Here is a 7,741-nt window from a genome sequence, read left to right on the forward strand (position 1 = left end):
TCAATTCTTTTATGGGAAGTCCTATCTAGCTTGTGTATATAGGTGCTTGAAGTCCCTATTCACTGTGTGACAAAACATTTAGTCCTGCCTCATAGAGAGGAGTTAAACACATAGTTGAGTAGAAGATTTCTTGCGTGTGGCTGCTTGAAATTTTGGAGCTCGGATTATTTGTGTTGAATAGCTGTGTTGCTGCTACTGCTTTTGAAGGAATGGCTGTTGTGCATGAAGCAGGTGATGCATCTCCTCTTGTTGTATTCTAGTTCATATTGTATTGATCATTTGATTGTGTTTATGCATTTTGTGAAACAATCTTGGTTTGCTCATTAAGTTAACAATTGGTATCAGAGCAAATTTCACAATTCATATATCATTTTTAGAAGATCAATTCATTGTATTTTGAACTAGAGTTTTGTGTTATGTTGAATTGCAAAACGTTTTGGGAAATTAGGGTTTTGGTTAACAGGCCAAGAAAAAAAAAAAAAAAAAACTCGAAGTGGATTCAAAAACCACATCATTCGATTCGGATTAAGATCGCTTTTGGGAATTATTGCTTCCGCTAAAATTGTTGCAGAATTGCAGTCGCAAAGGTTAGGCCTTCTGAGAACCATGTTTCGATTCAAAGCTTTAATTCGTTTTCTGTTGAATTACAAGAACACTAGAAGCATTCCCGGCGTGCACCTAGGCTAGAGTAGATGGTGACCGGATGAAATTTAAGTTTTGGTGTGCTTGTGTCTCTGAATTGAATTGAGTTGAATTGAAACAATTTTGTGCTTTCTCTGTGATTGCTTATGGATGGTTGTGCTTAATATTTTGCATTCTGCTAATATATATCTGTGATTGAACAATGATTATATGATAAATTGATGAATGTTTGAGTTAAGAAGTTCACTGTCTCCCTGTAAATGTTGTCATATTTTCATTGAGAAAATTGCAGATTGAGTAAAGTTTCTTTTCAAGTGCCTTGATGTCTTGAATTGAATTTAGTTAAACTTTATTTAGGTCACAGGTTGTTGCAAATAAAAATAGGCATGTTGCACAAAGCAATTTCTGTTATTATTTGCATTTGATCATTAAGATAAAAATGACTTGGAAACTTGTGTTAATTGTTTTCAAACTGTGCTTACTCGTGTCTTCCAAAGAAGTGTTAATATAGCATAGTTTGGTGACAAACAGCTTCACACATGATTTTGAATTCATATTTTGATACTTAAAGACTCTTCTACTGTCATAAGATGTTGATTGTCTTTTTGGATAACTTGAGTTCTCTAATTATGGGGTGAAGATTCAGAAACTTAAGTACATTATGTCTACTGCTACAAAAGTGTTGCCTAATGTGAAATTCAGATTTGGGGTATTTTCATTGACATAGTATCTTGTGGTACTTGTTGTCATCATGGTTGATATTTTGTTTTGGTGTTTTATGTGTTTTTGAACTGCTTTTGGAACTAACACATAAATCTGCAGAAATATTGCTAAATTGAAACTTTGTATTTTTTTGAGTTTTGAAACTGAAACTTACAGAATTTTTCTTTTTGACTTTGCTCATTAGGAAGTATTTACATGAACCTCAACAATGTTTTGATGCTCACTGGAACAAACTTTAGAGCCTGGAGAGATTCGGTAGAGCGTTATATGATGATGCATGAGAATATAGACCTAGTCTTTCATGAGGATGAACCTGAGGCATTAACTAAAGATAGTTCAGCTGAGGAGGTTAAGGCATTTAAAGCCTGGCACAGGTCAAATAGAATGGCCAAGAACACCAGTAGGAACACTATGTCTGACACTGTAAGAGGTAGTGTAGAAGAACTTGACTTGGCTACTGACTATATGGAGGCCATTGAGAGAAAATTTAAAGAGAGTGAGAAAGCAGAGGCTGCAAGATTGTCTAAGGCTTTCCATGAGCTGAAGTATGAAGGATCTAGGGGAGTTAGAGAGTACATAATGAAGCTGATCCACATTAATGCTAGGCTCAGGGAGTTACTGATGGGAGTGAATGATAGCCAAGTGGTGCATGTTGCACTGCATTCTTTGCCAAATACCTTTAGTGGGCTTAGAACTAGCTACAATGCTCTAAAGGGTACCTGGACCATAGATGAGATCATATCTATCTGTGCTGATGAAGAAGATAGAATTAAGAAAGAGAGAGAGCCTGCAACCTCTGTGAACCTGGTGGAAAAGCCAAAGAAAAAGAAGAACAAGCTTAAAGTCACCAAAACCATCACTAAGCCATCTGGAAACACTGCAGCACCTAACACCACCAAAGCTTTTAAGTTCAATTGCTACTTTTGTAAGAAAGTAGGACATATGAAGAAGGACTGCTCAGGTATTAAGGCTTGGTTGGTGAAGAAGGGTAAGGATTTTTTAAGTACTACAGAAACTTTTTCTTTAGAAATTAATTTTGTCAATATTAAACCTCACACTTATTGGTTAGATTCTGGCTCACCCTTGCATATTACGAATTCTTTACAGGGATTCACAAAGAAGAGGGCACCAAGAAGTGAGGAAACCAATGTCTGTGTGGGAAATGGCATGAGGGTTGCAGTGAAGGCTATAGGAACCTTAAGACTAGATCTAGGCTTTGGAAATTTTTTAGTTTTGGATGATGTTTATTACATTCCCTCGATTAAGAGGAATTTGCTTTCTATGTCTCTTTTGGTTAAGACTGGTTGCTGTTTTTACATTGATTTGGATGCAATAAAAATTTCTAAAGGTTCCTTGTTATATGGTTCTGGTGTTATTTTGGATAATTATATGAAATTGAATTGTTCAATACCTCAACAAGTAATCTCACTTGTTGAAGACAGAAATAACACATTAAGTAACAACACCATCACAGGTGTTAAAAGGACCTTGTTCAATGATAAATCAGCTTACTTGTGGCGTAGGAGACTAGGCCACATTTCAAAAGAAAGACTGCAAATATTAGTAAAGAACAAAACACTTCCAGAACTAGACTTTTCAGACCTAGCAAACTGCATTGAATGTTTTAAGGGTAAAATGACAAACTTAAGAAAAAAGACTGCTAGCAGAAGTGAAAAACTGCTAGAGTTAATTCATACAGATATATGTGGTCCCTTCAGGCATAGAACAATATGTGGAAATGTTTATTTCATTACATTCATAGATGACTATTCAAGGTACTGTTACATCTACTTATTGTCAGAAAAATCACAGTCACTTGAGGCATTTAAAATTTTCAAAACTGAAGTTGAACATCAACTAGAAATGAAAATTAAGACTGTGAGGTCTGATGGGGGGGGGGGGGGTGAATTTTATGGTAAATATACTGAGCAAGGACAACAAAAGGGTCCATTTGCTTTATATCTGCAGGATGTAGGTATAAAAGCTCAATATACAACACCATACAATCCCCAACAGAATGGTGTTGTAGAGAGAAAGAATAGAACTCTGTTGAATATGGTAAGAAGTATGATGTGTACTTCTGGGTTGCCAAAAATGTTTTGGGGAGAAGCTTTAAGAACTGCAAACTATGTTTGCAATAGGTCCCCAAGCAAGTCTGTGGATAAAACACCATTTGAGTCTTGGTGTGGTAGGCAACCTAGTCTGCATCATTGCCATGTATGGGGTTGTAAAGCTGAGGCAAGAATTTACAATCCCAATTTAGGAAAACTTGACCCTAAATCTGTAACTTGTCATTTTATAGGCTATTGTGAAAAATCTAAAGGTTATAAACTCTATGCACCTCACTATGCACCTAGAATTTTTGAAACTCATCAGGTTAAATTTCTGGGGGAGAGTATTTGCAATACAAAATTAGAAGATTTAACTGATGATTTTGAGGAAATTGCAGAAAGTGAGGATACAGAAATAGAAATGCCAAACTTTAAAAATAATGCAGAAACTGAAAGTGAAATTCACAATGCAGTAGGTGGTGACTTAGAACTTGAAAACCAAAATGTTGAAGTGGCTGAACCTATACCGGACCAAAATATTCCTGAACCTCAACAAAATGCAGTTGAACCTAGAAGATCACAAAGAACTAGGAAGCCAACTTTTGGAGGTGAAAATGATATTTATGAGGTTTATTTGCAAGAAGTTGAGAGCACTTTAGCAGATGATAATGACCCTGTAAATTTTAAGCAAGCTGCAGAAAGTAATGAGTCAAAACAATGGAAGAAAGCCATGGATGCAGAGCTTGAATCCATGTATAATAATGAAGTGTGGGAGCTTGTGAAGCCAGATCCAAATCACAAGCCTATAGGCAGCAAGTGGGTGTTCAAAACTAAGAGAGATGCCAAGGGAAACATTGAGAGACACAAAGCAAGACTTGTAGCTAAAGGGTTCACACAAAAGGAGGGTATAGATTTTACAGAAACATTTTCACCAGTTTCAACTAAGGACTCTTTTAGAATCATAATGGCTCTTGTAGCTCACTATGATATGGAGTTACATCAAATGGATGTAAAAACAGCCTTCTTAAATGGTGAACTGGAGGAAGTGATATACATGTCACAACCAGAAGGCTATATTGAATCTGGAAAAGAAAACTTAGTCTGTAAGCTTAAGAAATCTATATATGGACTTAAACAGGCATCTAGACAATGGTATAGAAAATTTGATTATGTGGTTGCATCTTTTGGTTTTACAGAAAATCTAGTAGATGAATGTGTTTATCTTAAAGTTGTTGGAAACCAGTTTGTTTTTCTTATCCTATATGTAGATGATATTCTCCTTGCTAGCAGTAACATTAAGTTACTGAAAGATACCAAAATATTTCTGTCGAAATTTTTTGATATGAAGGATCTAGGAGAGGCTTCTTATGTATTAGGAATTGAGATAAAGAGAGACAGAGCACAAGGTTTATTGGGATTATCTCAACAAGCCTACATTTCAAAAATACTTCAGAGATTTGATATGGCTACTTGTGCTCATGGGGAGGTTCCAATATCTAAGGGAGATAAATTAAATAAGGATCAATGCCCTAAAACAAGTGTTGAGAAAAGGGAAATGGAGTCTGTACCATATGCTAGATTAGTTGGCAGTCTCATGTATGCACAGGTGTGCACTAGGCCAGATTTATCCTTTGCAGTTGGCATGTTGTCTAGATTTCAATCTGATCCTGGACACAAGCATTGGACTGCTGGCAAAAAGGTATTGAGATACCTACAGAGGACTAAGAGTCACATGCTTGTATATAAGCGTGTGAAGAAACTTGAACTTGTAGGCTTCATAGACTCAGATTTTGCAGGCAATTATCCTGCATCAATGAAGTCTACTTGTGGCTATGTATATATGTTGGCAGGTGGTGCAGTGGCTTGGAAAACAATGAAACAATCATTGATAGCCACATCCACCATGCAAGCAGAAATTATAGCCATATATGAAGGTGTATGTGAAGGCCTATGGATCAGAAACTTTCTTTTGGAAACAAAGATTTTAAGTAATCTTGTTGATGGAAAGCTGAAAGTTTATTGTGATAATGAAGTTGCTGTGTTCTTCAGTAAGAATAGCAAAAGGTCCAATAATTCAAAACATATAGACTTGAAGTTCTACAGTGTGAGAAAGAGGGTAAAAGATGGAGAGATTGAAATAGCTGCCATTAGCAGAGATGCACAACTTGCAGAACCTTTTACCAAGGCATTACCAGTTTCAGTTTTCAAGAAGCATGTTGAAGACATGGGAATTCTCTCTAGTTTAGATTCCTGAGTTCAGAAAGAGCAAAAGTCATAAAGATTATGTTTTCAGTTTCTTAGTTTGAAAGTTTCAATTTTATTTCAGTTTGCAGTTCATGTCAGAAACAATATGTATTCATATTTTGGTCAAATGAATAAAGCTTGAGGTATTTCCAGATATATTGTTTCACAGCTTGATCTTATTTTGAAAATATTTGATTGCTGCTATTTTAGTTTTGTTGATTATCAGGTGGATGGAAATATGCATATATTCAGTAAGAGGCAAACATGCAATCCACTAGTGCTTAAGTAAATAATGTTTGCATTATGATTTTGATATTCAAAATTTTTAGTTGGATTATAATCAAGTGTTTACAGCAGAATGACATACTTTACCACTTGATTTCATCATATCAATTTTGTAGTTCATGTGAGATGCAGAGGTTATTATTGGTAATTTGGAACAAATATGTTTACATAAGCATGTATATTTCCAAGTTCTATTTTAGCTGCTGCGTTCTTTACAGAACTGAATGGATCTTGAGAAACCATATATTTCAGTGCACACTTTGGCTATTTTCTGGAATGAGTTTTGGTTAAGTTGTTATGTAGACAATATTGGTCCAAGGGGGAGATTGTAAAATATTATTTGGACCTAATATTATCTACATTAAGTAAATAACAAACTGATTAAACTTATTCCAATAAATGGGAAATATATGAATTATCTACCTAGACACCTAATGAGTTTTGGTATGTCACTCATATGGTTAGGAATCCATTTTGATAAAGATAAATATCTAATTAGTTGATATGATAGTTATAGCATCTTTCAGAAATAACTCATTGGCTAGAATCAAGGATTCTTTTATGGGAAGACCTATCTAGCTTGTATATATAGGTGCTTGAAGTCCCTATTCACTGTGTGACAAAACATTCAGTCCTGCCCCATAGAGAGGAGTTAAACACATAGTTGAGTAGAAGATTTCTTGCGTGTGGCTGCTTAAAATTTTGGAGCTCGGATTATTTGTGTTGAATAGCTGTGTTGCTGCTACTGCTTTTGAAGGAATGGCTGTTGTCACTACAAAAAAAAATTGCAATAGCCACGGCACCCTCCCATCGAGAAAAGCTGTTTTGCCGTAGCAAAAAAGCATTCGCGACGGCTCTGCGACGGCAAAGCTTCTGACGCCGTTGGTGGCGTCGCCAATACCTTTAGCCACGGCAAAATGCCGTCGCAAACTACTTTTGCGACGGCAAAGAGATTTGCGACACTTAGTCTGTGACGGTTTCATGCTACCCCTAATGCCGTTGCCATTACAAAATTTACTACGGCAAATTTCCGTCGCAGCATAATTAATATTATGATAATTTTATTACTTCGCGCCAAAAATTTTTCATGCCAAATTTGTTTCCCGCCAATATTTTTTCCTGCCAAATTTGTTTCCCACCAATTTTTCAATAGCAAATTTTGCTACGGTCTTGTTGCCGTAGCTTCGGTGTGGTGGTATATAGAAATATATTCTTGGCTACGGCAATTCACCGATGCTAGTAGCCAACCAACATTTTTTTTTTTTAACAAAACCTGTATTTTTGCAACATCCAAAAATGGGATAAAAATATAAATATACCACACACATATTGTTCATTAACTCATCTATTTCATTGCAATGTAATTAAGTTGCTGCACTGTCAGAATATGTAATTAGAAGAAGTACAAAGTTATGCCCAAAACCAAGCACCTAATGAAGACAACCAAGAGTGACACTCAACAAAAATTCCAATATTGCACTATCAGAATATGTGCAATAACATATTGAAACTCAGTCCATTGCTCTATCACTGCTTGAATCTAGATTCCCTTCTTCTCCTACAGACTCCCTCCGAATTTCATGGTCACTAGTTGCATCTGGAACCTAAGACATCAAAAAAAAAAAAAAAAAGATATATCATGTATGGCTTTGCATATCACCCTTTTTCAATGTCATACCATAACCCAATTCCAATAATTAATATTGCAGGTTGCACCCTTCTTTATAATCATATTACAAAGAGAATGGCAGTATGAGAGGAAATTTCAAACCAAGTGTCATCAAAGCTAGTGTTTC

The sequence above is a fragment of the Rosa rugosa genome, chromosome 5 (genome assembly GCF_958449725.1).
Source record: "Rosa rugosa chromosome 5, drRosRugo1.1, whole genome shotgun sequence".
Classification (NCBI taxonomy): Eukaryota; Viridiplantae; Streptophyta; class Magnoliopsida; order Rosales; family Rosaceae; genus Rosa; species Rosa rugosa.